Source organism: Bubalus kerabau, chromosome 21 (genome assembly GCF_029407905.1).
Source record: "Bubalus kerabau isolate K-KA32 ecotype Philippines breed swamp buffalo chromosome 21, PCC_UOA_SB_1v2, whole genome shotgun sequence".
NCBI lineage: Eukaryota > Metazoa > Chordata > Mammalia > Artiodactyla > Bovidae > Bubalus > Bubalus kerabau.
The window spans coordinates 38,041,868-38,061,958 of NC_073644.1; the positions used below are offsets into that span (position 1 = coordinate 38,041,868).

Below are 20,091 nucleotides of genomic sequence, written 5' to 3' on the forward strand. Positions count from 1 at the left end.
TGAGTGATCTAGATCTCCACTTCTAAATATGAACAAAGTCCTTACTCTGTCATATTTTATAATCACAGAAGTATACTGGACATGATGAGGTATACATAAACCTCAAAAAGGAAACAAGACATACACACAAATCCACTAGTCATGAAAAGAGGATCCACTATTTGAAAGAAGAGGATCAAATTAGAGCAACTCTCACTCACTAAAATGGAATTAATGCAGGAAATAGGAGAAAACTTTTTTTAAAAAATCCTGTTCAGGTCCTTAACTGAAGTTTAAAGAGTGACAAGGGCAAGTAATTGTGAAAATGGAGCATCTAAAAGCTAGAATGTCCTCAGAAATTAAAAAAAAAAAAAGTAGATGAATGTTTAAGTTGAAAAGATTATGAAAGAAGTTAATAGGAAAATAGATGCTACTGAAAACTGAATTAGTGAATTATAAAAAAGTCCTTCCAGAGCATAGCAAAAAGATAAACAGAAACTGTGAAAGAAAAGACTTTTTTAATATTAAAAATACATCCAGGAGATCTAATATTTATATGTTGAAAGTTTTAGAAGCAAAAAAAAAATGGAATAGATATTGTATTTTATAATACTTACTTTGTAGTATATGAATACTACAAGATATGTAGGCTATAAAACATCATTAAAAGAAATTAAGGCTTAAATAAAGGGAAACACAGTGTTGTTGGAATTTAAGAGTTAATATTGTTTTGGTCTCAATACTCCCCAAACGGATCTACAAATTCAGCACCATTCCTGTCAGATTCCAAAACTGTTCCTTTCTTTTTTGAAGGAATTGAATAGTTGATCCTATAATTTAGGAATTATATGGAAATGCAAGGGATTCAGCCAAAGCAATCTTTCTTTTGTCATTTTTTTTATTGTGGAAAAAAGCACATAATATAAAACATACTATTTAACCATATTTAACTGTATGGTTCAGTGGCACCAAGTACACAAAATTATCTTAAAAAAAAAACTTTTTATTTTGTGTTGGGGTGTAGCCGATTAACAATGTTGTGATAGTTTCAGGTGAACAGCAAAGGGACTCAGCCATCCATATATACATGTATCCATTCTCCCCCAAACTCCCCTCATCCAGGCTGCCACCTAACATTGAGCAGAGTTCCATGTGCTGTACAGGAGGTCCTTGTTGGTTATCCATTTTAAATATAGCAGTGTGTACATCTCCACCCCAAACTCCCTAACTATCCCTTCCCCCAGTCTTTCCCCAGCAACCCTAGGCACATTCTCTAAGTCTACAAGTCTAAGTCTGTTTCTGCAAAACAATCTTTTTAAAAAATAAAAAATTCGGACTACAGTTTCCAATTTCAAATCTTATTACAAAGCTATAGTCATCAAGATAGTATGGTACTGGCATAAAGACATATAGATCAAAAGGAAAGAATTAAGAGTCTACAAATAAGCTCATGCGTCTATGGTCAATTGATTTTCAACAGGTTATCAATACAAAGGGGAAAGAATAGTCTTTTCAACAAACAGTGCTGGGACAACTGAATATCCACAAGCAAAAGAATGAATTTGGACATCTGCCTTACAGCAGCTACAAAAATTAACTTAAAAGGGATCTTAGATCTAAATGTAAGAGCTGAAACAACAAAATTATTTTCATAGAGTTCTTTGACATTGGGTTAGATAATGGTTTCTTAATATGACACCAAAAGCACAAGCAACAAAGGAAAAACTAGATACACTGATTCATAAAATTAAAAACCATGTGCATCAAGGGACAGCATCAAGAAAGTGAAAAGACAGCCCATAGTATGAGAGAAAATATTTTCAAATCACGTATCTGATATAGACTTGTTATCTAGAATATATAAAGAACTCTTGCAACTCAACAATAAAAAGACAAATAATCCAATGAAAGATAGACAAAGGATTTGAATAGACATTTCTCCAGAGAAGACATATAAACGGCCAATAATCATGCAAAAAGATGTGCAGCATAATTAGCTACTGGGGAAATAAAATCAAAATGACAATGATATATCATGTTATATCCACTAGGATGGCTACCTTTTTTAAAAAAGTAACAAGATATATAGAATGGAATGTTATTCAGCAAGAAAAGAACAAAATGCTGACACATATAACAATATGGATGAACCTTAAGACATTATGCTAACGGCAATAAACCAATCACAAAAGGACAAATACTGTATACACAAATACAAATACACTTACATGAGATACCTAGAGCAGTCAAATTCCTAGAGACAGAAAGTAGAATGAATGGTAGGTGGGTAGGGGATGAGGACCCTGAAGCGGGCACGAGATCATGGTGGATTGTTGTTTAATGGATACAGTTAGGTTTAGGGTTAAGGTTAAAGTTTCAGTTTGGGAAAAAAAAAATCTTGGGATGGATGGTGGTGATGAACGTACAATGTGAATATCCTTAATCCCACTAGAATGTACACTTAAAATGTTTGAAATGGTGACTGTGTTATCCATAGTTAACCATAATAATAAAAAAGAGATTTAGAAAAAATTTTAAGCTGTAATAACAGATGTTGGTTAAGCTATAATAACAAATGGAACCCTTATACATTGCTGGTAGGAATGTAAATGGTGTAGCTCTGTGGAAAACAGTTTGGCAGTTCCTCAAAATAGAATTATAATATGATCCAACAATTCCATTCAGAGATGTATACCCCAGAGAATTTAAACATATATTTGCACAGAAACTTGTACATGAATGTTCACAACAGCATTATCCATAGCAGCCAAAAGGTTGATACAATGCAAATGTCCATCAGCCAATGCATGGATAACCAATATGTGTCCTATCCGTGCAATAGAACACTATTCAGCAGTTTTTAAAAAATGAAATACTGATATATGCTCCAAAATGGATGAACCTTGAAAACATGCTAGATGAAATAAGCCAGGCATAGGTCATATATTGTATGATTCCACTCTTGTGAAATATCTAAAATAGGCAGGTCCATAGTGATATAGGAGGTAGACTGGGCTTCTCAGGTGACTCGGCAGTAAAGAATCCACCTGCCAATGTAGGAGACGTGGGTTCAACATTGGTATATGCATTCTTAGCATTAATAACAATAAACTAAGTGAGCTAGATTTCCTTAGTGAAAGACAAAAATCTTTGAAAAAAGAAAATTTAACTATATTCTCCTTATACATTAGACCCAAAATAAAACAACATGGAAATATTGAAAATAAATGGACAGCCTATTAAGGTTACAAGCACATGTAGAGGGGGAAAACAGTAGCAATATAAAATCAAAGTGAAATTCATGATTGAAAAGTAAGTATCAAGCAGGACAATAAAACCAATTTACTTGGAAGAATAGCAGACATTTATTATACACTCACTACATGCCAAACACTCAACTGAGGATTTCCCAAAGTAATCCTTACAACACTTTGGAGTGTCGGTAGCTCACACTTCCGTTCTACAGATGAGGAAGTAGGCTTAGAAAGATTAAATGTTCTCAGCGTGTGCCATACAGCAATAGAGGGACACGGAACTCAAACCCTAATGTGCTAATTCCAAAGTGTACATTTGTAGCACCAAAATATTTAAATAAGCAATGAGTGGGGCTAAAAGAAGAATTTGTTTAAAATTTTTTAACCCACTTCTCAAAGAACTGGATAGATCTCATAGACCAAAAATAAATAGAAGAGACAATTGAGGGATTCCCTGGCAGTCCAGTGGTTAACACTCTGTTCTTCCAACTGCAGGGGGCATGATCACTGATTAGGGAACTAAGATCCCTCGTGCCCATGCAGTGAGGATTTGGGTAATGTAAGAAAACACATACCTGGGCTTCCCCAGTGGCTCAGCGGTAAAGAATCGCCTGCAATGCAGGAGCTGCAAGAGACGAAGATTCGATCCCTGGGTCGGGAAGACCCTCTGGAGGAAGGCTATGGGAACCCACTCCAGTGTTCTTGCCTGGAGAATCCCATGGACAGAGGGGCCTGGCAGGTTACAGTCCATGGAGTTGCAAAGAGTTGGACACAACTGAGCAATTAATATGAACATGAACATCTCAGGCATAGAGTCATAATAAAGGCTATTGGAAACTTCAAGGAATTTCTTCCTTTCCTTTTCTGTTTCTTTCACCAATACAATTTTTTGGGGAAAGATATAATTTACATACCACATTGCTACTGCTAAATCACTTCAGTCGTGTCCGACTCTGTGCGACCCCATAGACAGCAGCCCACCAGGCTCCCCCGTCCCTGGGATTCTCCAGGCAAGAACCCTGGAGTGGGTTGCCATTTCCTTCTCCAATGCATGAAAGTGAAAAGTGAAAGTGAAGTCGCTCAGCTGTGTCCGACTCTTAGCGACCCCATGGACTGCAGCCTACCAGGCTTCTCCGCCCATGGGATTTTCCAGGCAAGAACACTGGAGTGCGTTGCCATTTCCTTCTCCAATGCATGAAAGTGAAAAGTGAAAGTGAAGTCGCTCAGTCATGTGCGACTCTTAGCGACCCCATGGACTGCAGCCTACCAGGCTCCTCCGCCCATGGGATTTTCCAGGCAAGAGTACTGGAGTGGGGTGCCATTGCCTTCTCCGACATACCACAGTACATTAGTTTTAAGTGTACAACATAACGATTCCATACTTTTATATGTTGTGAAATGATCACCACAATAAGTCTAGTTAACATCTGTAGGGAATTTCCTGGTTAGGACTCCATGGTTAGGATACTGGTAAGGGCATGGATTCAGTCCCTGGTCAGGGACTAAGATCCCACACGCCACGTGGTTCAGCCAAAAAAATTGTCATTATACATATTGACAGAATTTTTTTTCTTGTTAAGAGAACTTTTAAGTTGTACTCTCTTACCAATTTTCAAATATGCAATCAGTTCAGTTCAGTTCAGTCGCTCAGTTGTGTCTGACTCTTTGTGACCCCATGAATCGCAGCACGCCAGGCCTCTCTGTCCATCACCAACTCCCGGAGTTCACTCAAACTCACATCCATTGAGTCGGTGATGCCATCCAGCCATCTCTTCCTCTGTCGTCCCCTTCTCCTCCTGCCCCCAATCCCTCCCAGCATCGGAGTCTTTTCCAATGAGTCAACTCTTTTCATGAGGTGCCCAAAGTATTGGAGTTTCAGCTTTAGCATCATTCCTTCCAAAGAAATCCCAGGGCTGATCTCCTTCAGAATGGACTGGTTGGATCTCCTTGCAGTCCAAGGGACTCTCAAGAGTCTTCTCCAGCACCACAATTCAAAAGCATCAATTCTTTGGCACTCAGCTTTCTTCAAAGTCCAACTCTCACATCCATACATGACTACTGGAAAAACCATAGCCTTGACTAGACAGACCTTTGTTGACAAAGTAATGTCTCTGCTTTTGAATATGTTATCTAGGTTGGTCGTAACTGTCCTTCCAAGGAGTAAGCATCTTTTAATTTCATGGCTGCAATCACCATCTGCAGTGATTTTGGAGCCCAAAAAAATAAAGTCTGACACTGTTTCCACTGTTTCCCCATCTATTTCCCATGAAGTGATGGGACCAGATGCCATGATCTTCGTTTTCTGAATCTTGAGCTTTAAGCCAACTTTTTCACTCTCCTCTTTCACTTTCATTAAGAGGCTTTTGAGTTCCTTGTCACTTTCTGCCATAAGGGTGGTGTCATCTGCATATCTGAGGTTACTGATATTTCTCCCAGAAATCTTGATTCCAGCTTGTGTTTCTTCCAGCCCAGCGTTTCTCATGATGTACTCTGTGTAGAAGTTAAATAAGCAGGGTGACAATATACAGCCTTGACGTACTCTATTTGGAACCAGTCTGTTGTTCTATGTCCAGTTCTAACTGTTGCTTCTTGACCTGCATACAGGTTTCTCAAGAGGCAGGTCAGGTGGTCTGGTATTCCCATCTCTTGAAGAATTTTCCACAGTTTATTGTGATCCACACAGTCAAAGGCTTTGGCATAGTCAATAAAGCAGAAATAGATGTTTTTCTGGAACTCTCTTGCTTTTTCGATGATCCAGCGGATGTTGGCAATTTGATCTCTGGTTCCTCTGCCTTTTCTAAAACCAGCTTGAACATCAGGAAGTTCACGGTTCACGTATTGCTGAAGCCTGGCTTGGAGAATTTTGAGCATTACTTTACTAGCGTGTGAGATGAGTGCAATTGTGCGGTAGTTTGAGCATTCTTTGGCATTGCCTTTCTTTGGGATTGGAATGAAAACTGACCTTTTCCAATCCTGTGGCCACTGCTAAGTTTTCCAAATTTGCTGGCATATTGAGTGCAGCACTTTCACAGCATCATCTTTCAGGATTTGAAATAGCTCAACTGGAATTCCACCACCTCCACTAGCTTTGTTTGTAGTGATGCTTTCTAAGGCCCACTTGACTTCCCATTCCAGGATGTCTGGCTCTAGGTCAGCGATCACACCATTGTGATTATCTTGGTCATGAAGATCTTTTTTATACAGTTCTTCTATAGTCATGATGCTGTACATTATAGCCACATTGCTTATTTATTTTTTAAACTGGAAATTTGTATCTTTTACCCATTTTATCCATTTTGAAATGGATCCATTTTTTACCCATTTTATCCCTTTACCCATTTCATCCACTGCCTCCCCTCCCATCCACTCCATGGAAACCATCAACCTGTTCTCTATATTCATGAGCTTGTTCTTTTGTGGGGGTTTTTTTTGGTCTTTTTTGTTTTGTTTTTGTTGTTGTTTTGTTCTCAGATTACACATATAAATGAGAGATCATTTAATATTTTGTTTTTGTCTGGCATATTCCACTTAGCATAACACCCTCAAAGTCCATCCTTGTTGTTGCAAATGCAAGATTTCCTTCTTTGGGCTGAATAATATTCCATTTTATATACAGATCACATTTTCTTTATCCATTCATTTGTCAATGCACATATATTATTTCCATATATATTTCCATATCTTGGCTCTTGCAAATAATGCTGCAATGAATGTGAAGGTATATATATTTTTTGAAGTTAGTGTTTTCATCTTGTTCAGATAAATACCCAGAAGGGGAATTGTTGGATATATGGTAGTTCTATTTTTAATTTTTTGAGAAACCTCCATATTATTTTCCATACTGGTTGTATCAATTCATATTCCCACCATGAGTGTACAATGGTTCCCTTTTCTCCACATTCATGCCAGCATTTGTTATCTCTTGTCTTTTTGACAACAGCCATTTTGGCAGGTGTGAGGTAGTATCTCATTGTGGTTTTGATTTTCATTCCCCTGATTAGTGATGTTGAACATTTTTTGCATGTACCTGTTGGCAGTCTGTATGTGTTCTTTGAGAAAAAGTTACTCAGATCTTCTGCCCATTTTAAAATCAAAGTATTCATTTTTTTAATATTAAATTGTATGAGCTTTTTTCATAGCCTGTGTATTAGGAATTTCTTAACTTTGTCATTTCTCTATATTTATTAGATTCTTTAGTGATTAACAGTAAACTCCATAAAACCTAAGGACCAGGTTGTTGGCCTTTGGGCATCTGAGGACAAAGGAATTTATGGAAATTCCAAGACTCCACAGTCAGTATTGTTAAAGAAAATGACAAAAGAATGCAGGGACAATGACAACATAAAAAAGGAAAGACAAGAAGGCTACCCTTGGGGCCTCCTCCCCTCCCCCACACAAGAAAAGGAGAAGATAGGGAGCTGCCTGGGCCTAACTAGCAGCCTAGAAGTTTCTCTGGTTTCCCAGCACCTGTAACTCCTCTTGTTCAGACAACTGCAGCCATCTTTTTGCCAGTCTCTTTCATCTCCTCTCTTTGCTCTTGCAGCTTCTTCAGCCGATGTGCTCATTTACCTCATCTTCGAGTAACAGAGCTGGGACTGTGGGGGACTGAGGCCCCTGGGGTGCAATGTGTAAGGAAGCACCACTTTCAGGTACCAACCCCGCATCTCCACCATCCTGGGAGAGTCTTTCTTAATTCCGCACCCTGGGTGTACACTGAGCACAACAAGGCTATTCAGTCCTTGTGCATGCAGGCTAAGTCCATTCAGTCGTGTCTGACTCTTTGCAACCCTATGGACTGTAGCCTGCCAGGTCCTCTGTCCATGGGATTCTTTAGGCAAGAAAACTGGAATGGATTGCCGTGCCCTCCTCCAGGGGATCTTCCTGAACCAGGGATCGAACCTGTGTCTCTTGGGTCTCTTGCGTCTCCTGTATTGGTAGGTGGGTTCCTTACCACTAGCGCCACCTGCGAAGCCCCATAAATGGCCCTACCTGAGACCAGCTCTCCAACCTGACTTCCTACTGCATCCCTCTTTCTCGCTCCATTCCAATCACGTGTATTACCTCCCTGGTGTTCCCCCAGGCCATTCCTGCCTCCTGTCTTTGTCATTTGAGCTACCTAGAAATCTGTTCACTCAGAGAGTAGCACATTTTACTTCTTAATCTTTCTCAGTTCTCTGCTTAAACAAGACATTCTCAGAAGCTACCTAAAATAGCAGCCTCATCACTATTGTACAGTTTATCCCTTCATATTGCTTTGTTTTTCTTCAAGGTATTTATTACAATCTATATTTTCTTACTTATTTATTTGTACATTACATGTCTTCTCCACTAGAATGTGTGCTAATGAGGGAAAGGATTTTTGTCTGTGTTTTTCTAGGTGCTTTATCTTCAGCACCTAGAACGGTGATTGGCATAACGTGGAAGCAAAATAAATATTCATTGGATAGACTGATGAATTCTGCTCAGTTTTATAGCTCGTCTTCATGATCGTCTTACCCATTACAAGCCTTTATGGTATCTGTCAAGATTTCTGCTTGTATTTCCAAGGCATCTATCATAGTGCTCTGCATTTCATACAAACTCCGTAAATGTTAAATTGAATTAAATCTACCTCTCTGTAACTTCTTCTCCCTTAACTCTTATCCCCTACACATAATCCTATAAAATTGCTGGTGCTGCTAAGTCACTTCAGTCGTGTCCGACTCTGTGCGACCCCATAGACGGCAGCCCACCAGGCTCCCCCATCCCTGGGATTCTACAGGCAAGAACAGTGGAGTGGGTTGCCATTTCCTTCTCCAGTGCATGAAAGTGAAAAGTGAAAGTGAAGTTGCTCAGTCGTGTCCGATTCCTCGCGACCCCATGGACTGCGGCCTACCAGGCTCCTCCATCCATGGGATTTTCCAGGCAAGAGTACTGGAATGGGGTGCCATTGCCTTCTCCACCTATAAGATTAAGCTACCTAAAATCTGGATCTGATCATGTTTCTGTACTATTATTGTAAAACCTCCAAGGAATTTTTTTCCTGAATTTTTCATGAAACTACTGTTTTAGGAAATCTTCTATTTATGAAATATAGATAGAGTTCATACGTGTAACTTAACCCTCACAATTACCCATAAGACAAATAATACTCTTGTCACTTGACATATGAGGAAACAGAGCCTCAGAGAAGTTTAGTACTTTTTCCAGGCGCAGTTATCTAACAATTGTCTGATCTATTTGATTCCAAGAATGCAGCCGTGACACTACATTTTGCTGTAATTTCTTTGGTATTCAAAGCCTTCCACAATATGATCCTTATCTGTCTTTTCAGTCTTGTTCTTCTTCTTTAGCCAGAAACTAATATTAAACCATAGAAGTGTAACCTTCCTATGAGGTCTCATGTAAGCTAGTGGAAAATGGCAACTGAGCAATCCGTCAATGGTAGGGACATAATTTAAAAGAAAATACTATTTCACTCCAGGGACTGTTTATGAAATTAATATCTATAAGTTTAGTTTGAAATATATCAAAAATAAGATGGACTGATAGATGGATAGGGCGATATTAATAGATATGTGACAAAACATATATAGTATAATGTTAACTATGTTTATGAATATAAGCAATGAGAATATGGTTCTTCATAGTAAACTGTTTTTGACTTATGCTTCTAAACTTTTATAATGAAATCTTGTGAAAATGTATTAAACAATAAAGAAAAAGTGTATAATGAAGTAGTATATTTTAAAACATGAGAAAATTGTATATAAAAAGAAACTCTGTCCCTCCCCCCACCAAGAAAACTAATTTACTAAATTATTACTAGTAAATGTGTTTAGAAATTTTAATTTTTCCCTTGTGTACTTTTTAGCATTTTACAAATGTTTAATGAACATGTTATAACATTCAAATTAAAAAAAATAAAGCATTTTAAAAAGTAAAAATGCATAGTAAATTGCACTTTACAGTCCTACAATAAAATTAGCAGGATTCATGAGAAAGAATAGGAATCAACCGATAGAAGCAGGTAGATTAAATGGAGAATTGGCCCTAAGCCTGCCTCTCTGCTTTGATAAATATCATCTGACTTACTTATAGGGCTTCCAGGTGAAGCAGTGGTAAAGAATCCACCTACCAGTGCAGGAGACACAAGAAACTTGGGTTTGATCCCTGGGTTGGAAAGATCCCCTAAGGGAGGAAATGGCAACACGCTGTAGTGTTCTTGCCTGGGAAATCCCATGGTCAAAGGAGCCTGGCAGGCTACAGTGCATGGGGATCGCAAAGAGTCAGACACGACTGAGCAACTGAGCAGGCATGCACCAATTATTTATAGGATCACTCCCCTCCCTTTACCAAAAGGTATCTGCTATGAAAATACACCTATTTTCTTGTTTTCCTTGATGATCAAAAGGCCATTTCTAGTGGAACTCTTTCACACCCCTCTAGGTCCTACTGCTTAGAGTTAAACCATATCCACATAGGCCTTGACAGCAACCCTTCACTAGAACCCACTTTCTGTGTTAATGGAGGCTTCCCAGTTGTGTGGGGGGTGAAGATTTGGTAAATACATCTTGATTTTTGTAAGAATGCATCAGATTCTTGTAAGAATGTTCCTGGAATTCCGACTCCCTACTGTTAACATAAATAAATTCTCTACATCAGCATGCCAGAATGGAGTTGGGCTTTAGAGCTAAGGTCAAGGGTAGGGTCAGTCAGCAGGGGTCTTACAAAACCTCAGAGGCTGTGACATCTCAGTGTAGGGTGAGTTTTTTTCCTAACATAAAAGTGTTTGCAGATTCTTGAAACCAACAAACAAATGTGACTTCACATTTTTTTTTTTTTTTTGGTCTCTTTGAAAAAAAAAGAAACTCTCTTGCAATTATCAGATGGCAAACTCAATTAAATAAAGCTCTCTAGGCTTCATTTAATCAAAAGATAACTTTTCTTAGACAGCTATTATTTTAATCAGGTAATTTTCCACCATATATCAAACAGAATCCATTTAATGGGCAAATTTAAACACAAAAAGTTGTCTTTGGAGAAAACACTAGAGAATCAAGAAACTATAAAATTAATATCAAAAAAATTATTGGGCTTCAATTATATATTCGGCACAATTTCAATATTCTAGTACCATACAGATTTACCCATAACTACAATTTGGTTTGGATTACCTGAGGATGAAAGTGAACATGTTCTTCAAGTTTGCAATATATAAAAGTCACATGATTGGCTGATTAGCCCTAGCAAAATAATTGTTTCGTATAGATCTACAAACATACATTTAATGTACAAATGAGAACTTGTAGCATTTTTTAAGCCAGAAAAGGCATTCTTATTTCAAATTAAGTTTTCAGAACACAGTCCTATGTGACATTTCATGAAAAAAGAATATCATTTTAGAAAGAATAGAATATTTACTGAAGTTGAAGCTCCAATCCTTTGGCCAACTGATGCGAAGAACCAACACATTGCCAATATTGTAAAGTAAAAAAAAAATAAAAGAAAATATAAAAAAAAAAGAAAAGAAAAGACCTTGATGCTGGGAAACTTTGAAGACAAAAGGAGAAGAGAGTGGCAGAAAATGAGGTGGTTGGATAGCATCACCGACTCAATGGACATGAATTTGAGCAAACTCCAGCAGATACTGAAGGACAGGGAAGCCTGGCATGCTACAGTTCATGGGGTCGAAAGGAGTCAGACACGACTTAGCAGCTAAACAATAACAAATGGAGGATAAAACATGAATAAGATCCAGTCTCTCAAATTGTTCATTGTCAAGTTGGGCAAGAAAGATATTCAGCTATTGTGTAGAAGACTGAATGTGACATGTGCTCTAAGAGGTTGGAACAGAAAGCTGTGGGAACCCTGAGGAAAGAGAAGATATGGGCTTTAGAGAGAAACAATTTTTTATAAAATCTTTTAGTGTCAGATCTAGAAGGAACTGGGAGAATTTTAGCAGGTAGAGAGATTAGTGTGGTGGATAGTCCAGGTAAAGGAATTATGTGAGTTAAAGGCAGACAGGCAGAAAAACTATGTCTTTGTCCAGGAAGGAAAGCATAATCTGATCTGATTGCATATGCAGTGCAAGCTAGGAGTGCTGAGAAATAAGGCTGGGCAGGGGAGTTGAGGACATACCTTTGGATGACCTCGAAAATTCCATTAAAGCTTTTGGAAAACAATGGTAAATGGTGAATTTTTTGGAGCCGGGTACTGGTATGACCTGACCTGCAATTTAGGAAGATTATCTGGCAGCAGTACATGAGTTGAATTGGAAAGAGAGAAAAGGAAGGCAAAGAAATAAGGAGGAATCCAATTCAATAACCCAGAACAGAGATGTAAGGGCCTGAACTTGAACAGGGTTGATGGAAATTGAAAGGTAGGGATAGATAAAAGATATTTCAGAGATAATAGTTAAACTGGCTTTTGTATTATTTGTTTTGGGGGGACTTCCCAGGTGGCTCAGTGGTAAAGAATCCACCTGCCAATGCAGGAGATGTGGGTTTGATGCTTGGGTTGGGAAGATCCCCTGGAGAAGGAAATGGCAGCCCATTTCAGTATTTTTGCCTGGGAAATCCCATGGACAGAGGAACCTGGCTGGCAACAGTTCATGGCGTCACAAAAGAGTTGGACGTGACTTAGCAACTATTATTTGCTTTTGCTTTTCTTCTGGTGGAAATTCTTGATGGGAACTGTGGCTTTCATTGGCTGATGTAGGGAAACCAGGTGCCAAGTAAATCATGTTGGTTTGTAGCTTATGTATTATTAAAAAGCCAAACTAGTTAATAAACCTTGGAACATCCTGATCTTGGTACAAACATTTGATGTGCTCACATTTTCCAACATTATAGTTATTTCAGTTAGCTTTTTTAATGTGTAGCTACTATGTTGTTGGGGGCTTCCCTGGTGGCTCAGTGGTAAAGAATCAGCCTGCCAATGCAAAAGATGTGGGTTCAATCCCTGGATCAGGTAGATCCCCTAGAGAAGGAAAGGGCAACCCATTCCAGTATTCTTGCCTGGGAAATCCCATGCACAGAGGAGCCTGATGGGCTACAGTCCATGGGGTAGAAAAAGAGCTGGATACAACTTAGTGAATAAACAACAACCACCATATTGTTAAGGACTTTTAAAAAGAACTTAAGTATGCTTTACATTTCATCATTTCATCATTCTCATGAGCCAAAATTATTTTTAAATAAATTAAGAGACAAGCCCACAATTAACATCACACTCAGTAGAGTGATGTTAAAAAATCAGGAGTAAGACAAGGATACCCACTCCTACCACTTTTATTCAACATAATATTAGAATTTGTACCCAGAGAAATTAGGCAAGAAAAAGAAAGAAAAGGCATCCTCATTGAAAAGAAAGAAGTATCACTATTTGCAGATGACTTAATATTACAGAAGTCAATATTACATAGAGAAAACCCTAAAGACTCCATCAAAAAACTATTAGAACTAGCGAACAAATTCAGTGAAGTTGTAGAATACCAAGTGTGTTAGTCTCTCAGTCGTGTCTGACTCTCTGCAACCCCATGGACTGCAGCCCACCAGAATATTTGAGTAGAGAATATTTGAGTAGTTTGCCGTTTCCTTCTGCAGGGGATCTTCCTGACCCAGAGAATCTTCCTGACCCAGAGATCAAACCTCTGTCTCCTGCATGGCAAATTGCAAATATTCTATTCTTTCTAAAATGATTTGTAGAATACCAAATCAATATGCAAAAATCTGTTGCATTTCTAGACACTAATGATGAACTATCAGTAAGAGAAATTAAGAAAACAATCCCAGTTACAGTTGCATCCAAATGAATAAAATACCTAGGAGCAAATTTAACCAAGGCAGTGAAAGTCCTCCTGATAATAATAAGGCAGATCTATTGTGCCAATTATGTTATGGCAATAATTATGTTATTATTATGTTTGGGGCTTCCTAGTTGCTCAGTGGTAAAGAATCTGCCTGCCAATGCAAGAGACGCAGGAAACAAAGTTTAGATCCTTCAGTTGGGAAAATCCCCTGGAGGAGGAAATGGCAACCCACTCCAGAATTCTTGCCTGGAAAATCCCATGGATAGAGGAGACTGGCAGGCTACAATCCATAGGGTTGCAATGCAGAACAATTATATTTAACCACTACAGTGGCTGTGTATCTAGTCACACTGACTTCAGTGTCTCCCATATTCCCAATCTACCCAATCATTCATAGCATTGTCAGATAAATGTTCCTGTGTAATATTTAATCACCACTCAGATTTACATAGTGGTTCCTTAATGCCTACCCTCTAAAAACTACAAATTTTCTGCTCAGAATTCAAGGCCAACAACACCTGGTCCTGTTCACCTCTGCAGCTTTACCATAAGTGACCTCTGACCCTAAACCTCCATTCCACTTTGCCTGATCTTCTTATCCTCCACTCTCTACATGCACCGTTTGCAGTTTAGGGTTTTGCCTTCAGGCTCTTCTTACAGAGAATTCCCTCCCTTGATCTTTTTTTCCTTATTCAAATTCCTACCTGTCTTTTAAGGCAAGCTCAATTTCTACCTCTCCATTACCTCCTCTCCCAGGGACTTCAAAGGAAGTTGATCTCTGCATTTGCTAAAGTGATATAGCATTTAAATTCTGCACCATCTAATTTGACATTTAAATATCTATTTATTTGCATATGTGCTGGCTACCTCTCCTTTCCAAGCAGATTATCATTTCCTGGAGAACAAGTTAACTCTATTATGTACTTCTGATTCTCTCCATCTTTACTTTCTGTGTTGTGTGTGTGTGTGTGTGTGTGTGTGAGTCACTCAGTCAGGTCCGACTCTACAACCCCACGGACTGTAGGTCACCAGGCTTCTCTGTCCATGGCACTCTTCCTGGCAAGAATACTGGAGTGGGTTGCCATCCAGGGGATCTTCGTGATCCAGGGATCAAACCCCAGTCTCCTGGATTACAGGCAGATTCTTTACAATCTGAGCCACCAGGGAAGCCCTACTCTCTGCATTAGTCAGAAATGTTTTGGCTGAAACAACAGCATCTCGATTGAAATTCTTAAACAAAAAGATTTTTTTCCCCTCAACCTAAATAAAGAAGCTAGGGATACAGCAAGATTTGGAAGCACATTTGATCTTAGGTGCTTAGGTGCAACATCATCAGAAGTTAGTCTCCATCTCTTGGCCCTGCCTTCCTCTGAGAGAATGAGCTCAAGTGGTTTTAGCAAAGGCGGCCAGCAACAATAGAAGGTACATCTGACCAGCTTGGTAAACTGGGCAGAAAGAATGCATATTTTTCTCCATTGTTTTAGAAACTACCCAAGGCTGACTCCCATTGGCCTGGAGAGGGTCATACACTCACTCCTGAATCAGTCACAGCAACTCTGACTAATTAGGCGTAGGTCATGTGATCAAGTCTTGAACAGGAAAGAGGCAGAGACAGGGTCGCTCCTTACTGGCAGACCACGCCCACTGAAAAAGGTACAGGGATGCTGTTCCAAAGGAAAATCCGGACATGGTTACCCACAGAAGTGTTAATGATTCTGGGCAGGAAAAAATAGCCCATGTCTGCATGAGTGTCCCACCTGCTATGTCCTTTAGAACTTTATAAAAGAGCTTTCAAATGTGATCAACCTTCTGAGCTGTTAAATTGTATTTATTTTTGATGCACTATGGTAGAGATCTGGATGGGCAAAATGTGACATCTAAGAGAGTGAAGGGTCATCTTTTTATTCTTATGTAAACACTGGAGGTCATGACAAGCATAACTTGTGGTGAAATAGCATCACCAAAAGAATTCTCCTTAAGCTTTGCTTCAGGCAGATTTGAAAGGGCTGACTAATGTGCTATAAACCATCCTACTGAAAGCTAGATTTTATTCTTGTTTCTTGTGCCATTAGAGCTTGATGAACTTCAAGAATAAAGACCTTCACATTTTGGAGAATTTGAAATAGAAAACAAATTTAATGATAAGTCATAGTCATTTTGGGTCCAAAATCACTGCAGATGGTGACTGCAGCCATGCAATTAAAAGACACTTACTTACTCCTTGGATGGAAAGCTATGCCAAACCTAGACAGCATATTCTGTCTAGTCAATTTTCCAGTAGTCATGTACAGATGTGAGAGTTAGACTATAAAAAAGGCTCAGCACTGAAGAATTGATGCTTTTGAATTGTGGTGCTGGAGAAGACTCTTGAGAGTCCCTTGGACTACAAGGAGATCAAAACTAGTCAATCCTAAAGGAAGTCAACCCCAAATATTCATTGGAAGGATGATGCTGAAGCTCTAATACTTTGGCCATCTGATGTGAAAGCTGACTCGTTAGAAGAGACCCTGATGTTGGGAAAGACTGAAGGCAAAAGGAGAAGGAGGTGGCAGAGAAAGAGATGGTTGGATGGCATCACTGACTCAATGGACATGAACCTGAGCAATCTCTGGGAGATAGTGAAGGACAGGGGAGCCTGGCATGCTACAGTCCACAGGGTCACAAAGATCTGGACATGACTTAGTGACTGAACTATAAAAATAATGACTTAGTTATAATAAGTAACAATTATTTAGCTTTAATGTTTACTCACCATTACAGAAGCAAACTCTTTTATTTCTGTTCTCTTCAGATGCTGTTTGCGTCCTTGTCCCCACTCCCTCCTTAAGAAATTAGACACAAGCTGAACATTAACTTTGGTGGCTGTCACCATGGGAGAAGTTAGGACATCAATGATGGGGCTGAACTTGGCAGTCTTGAATGGGAAAGTGGATGGGGTTGTACAAGTCAGTCATTAAGCAGGTGAGATGCCAGTTGGTTGAGAATTGCCTGGAGAGAATCTAGAATCAAAAGTTCAGCTTGAGTGAGTCCATCACCTCAAAAGAAAAATACAGGAAAAAGAGCATCAAGTGGTATTTCACTAGAAGCTGGAAGCTAGAAGCCAGATGATATGATGGTGGTGACCACAGGGCAACACAACACACCAGCCACATGTTAATTAAGTGAATAAGCAACTGAAAGTATTTATTAAAACCAATCAACAAATATCGGTAATCTGGCCTGGAATAGGAATAGAAATGAACGTAATAGCCCCCTCAGAGTAATGAAAAATCCCAGATTACACAGTTCTATTAAAGAGCTACATGACAGAAAAAAACATCTGTGCTAATTTTAAATTAGAGTATAAAATAGGAAAAGGAGAAAAATTGGAACTTTGAAACCAGATTCAAACTCAATTTTCTACCACTTAATAGGCATAACCTTGGTAAAGTTTTGCATTCTTTCCAAGCCTCAGTCTCCCTTTTTGTAAAATAGGGAATAAAAGTGACAGTATATACCTCATAAATTGTTCTAAGGATCAAATGAGAAAGTGCATGTGAGATATTTAGCACAATACCTGGAATATAATACGTACTAATTAATTATCAGCCATTATTACTATTATTTTCATTTCTAAGGTGAGTTCTTTGAAGAAATGGATGAACCATCAAAATAACTTTGTTTTGTGGACGCAGGATTAGAAACAAACTGAGTGGATTCAAAGGGTTCAAACTCTTGACAGTACATTTCCAAGTACAAAGCCAGATGTTTCTGACTAGACTCTGCAGCAAAGAGATTGTGGTGTCTTGTTCACATCTGTATCATGTGTGCCTGTACCCAGCATACACTTGTGGAATGAATGGAAGAATGACTCTCAGACACACTCGTGGGGATATATGTCCCCTCAGAAACCATGGAATGATTCAATATGTGTCAGAATTTAATAGGCAACTCATAGTTGAACCCACAGTTTCTAGAAAGGAGCTTCCCTGATGGCTCAGCAGTAAAAAATCTGCCTGCAATGCAGGAGAAGTGGATTTGGGTAGGGAAGATTCCCTGGAGAAGGAAATGGCAACCCACTCCAGTGTTCTTGCCTGAAAAATACCATTGACAGAGGAGCCTGGCACGCTGTAGTCCGAAGGGTTGCAAAGAGTCAGACATGACTGAGCACATACACAATTTCTAGAAGAGGAGAGATCTTGATAACAGTATCCATTTCCCTAAAGGATTGTTATATGTGGATGAAACGTCCTAACATAAGGAACCCTAGAAATTGTCATTGTGTTAGCCTCAGTTTTTATACTGCTGTTGCTTCCAGAATACTGGGACTTTGTGCCAAGATATGGCAGAATGGGCTATGAGGCTGGGGTGAGATTTAAAGTATGATTCATTTTCAAATTCAAAGTAAATGAGTGTTGGGGAGGGAGGAGGGAGGAGGGTTCAGGATGGGGAACACATGTATACCTGTGGCGGATTCATTTTGATATTTGGCAAAACTAATACAATTATGTAAATTTTAAAATAAAATAAAATAAAAAAAAAAAAACACAAAGTAAATGAGTGTATACTCAAGTCTCCACTAATTAAAGCTACTTTGGGAGCTTTAAGTACCCGGGCTGCTTTACCTTATTGTTGCCTTTGTTGTTGGTTAGCAATTCTGCAGTGTGCCTTCTCTCCATGTTCGGAGCTCCTGCTGCTGCTGCTGCTGCTAAGTTGCTTCAGTCGTGTTCGACTCTGTGTGACCCCATAGACGGCAGCCCACCAGGCTCCTCCACCCATGGGATTTTCCAAGCAAGAGTACTGGAGTGGGTTGCCATTGCTTTCTCCGTCGGAGCTCCTACTGGCTGCCATCTGGGACCATGACTCACATGTGCATCGACACTGTTTCCAAAGAAAACAGGGATAACAACAGATTTTAACCTATCTACTGTAACATCAAAAAAGATCATATACACTAGGAAAGCAGTATACAAAAACATTTTTTAAAAAGTAAATTAGCTTTTAACACACAGTTAAATGCTATCTAAATAAAGTTTAACCATGGTTAGTGATTGAGTCGGACACAACTGAAGTGACTTAGCAGCAGCAGCAGCAGTGATTGAAACTGAGCTATAAAGTTCAATAGGTCCCAATGACAGCTATCACATGATTTTTTGCTGGTGATATGCAGGAGAAACGACATCCTCTTTTAAATGCAGAGCCTATTCTGTAACTACTAAACAAATGTGGGCTCAAAATTATTGGGAAATAAAAGGATAAAAGAGAATATAGGTAAAGAAGATTAATATGATGAAAGAAAAATATATTACAAATAAAGAAACATGAAATTGAAAGAAAGAAGATGGACTAAAGGAGAGAATAAAGAAAAACTGAATGGGTTTTTGCTGAACCTGACTTTTGGGTGAGAAATGATGAGATGAAGGGTTTGCGGAAAGGCAGGGAGGTTCCTCTAACCTTCCATATCAAAGAGAAACCGAGATTTTAAGCCCAGAGCCTGGAATTCTCTTGGGACTCTATACAGACCAGCATCTGCCACCGTAATTACAAAAGGTGTCATCTGACCAACCTCAGGCTGCAATGTTAGGCTAGTGGTGTGAAACAAAACAAAATTTTACTTTCTTAACATCCTTTAAACAGGTGTTACTTCCCTTAATAGCACTGCCATGCTTGGTTTGAAGGAAGGAAAAACTACATCCTCATTCAGTAGATCGTTCCAAGTATTATTTTTAAGCCTATGCATTTTCCCCTCTAAAATCCTGACTTCTTAAAGGGTTATAGGTTTACATAGCTTTTTTTTTTTTCCTTCTTACTTAGATGATGAACAGAGTGTTTTTCATTTGTTTCATTAGAAACACCTAATAGTTATTAAAAGTTCTGTAGAGCTTGCCTTTAGAATGCATAATGTATGTAATTATAAATTTAAGCTGTCTTATAATCAGGATGAAATTAATTTCCCTTTCATTTGTGTGGCATCTAGTTTCCAGGGTGCTAGTTGTTGCTGTTTTCAGTTATGACTGAATCTCACAGCTGATATTGTGAGGAAGAAAAAATATTTAGTGATCAAATCAAAATTTAATTTTAGCATTT

The 20,091-nt window shown here is 38.8% G+C and overlaps 1 long non-coding RNA gene across 2 annotated transcripts; it reads right to left on the minus strand.

The window, feature by feature from the left end:
* Window positions 1–896: 896 nt before the first annotated feature.
* On the minus strand, window positions 897–18,885 carry LOC129635860 (uncharacterized). 2 transcript variants are annotated; one of them, XR_008706502.1, is made up of 4 exons: window positions 18,630–18,885; window positions 16,778–17,024; window positions 3,809–3,858; window positions 897–3,026 (listed from the first exon to the last, which is right to left on the minus strand). It is a non-coding gene; the product is annotated as an uncharacterized LOC129635860 (long non-coding RNA). The 2 variants fall into 2 exon arrangements; XR_008706501.1 differs by lacking the exon at window positions 3,809–3,858.
* Between the last annotated feature and the right edge of the window lie 1,206 nt (window positions 18,886–20,091).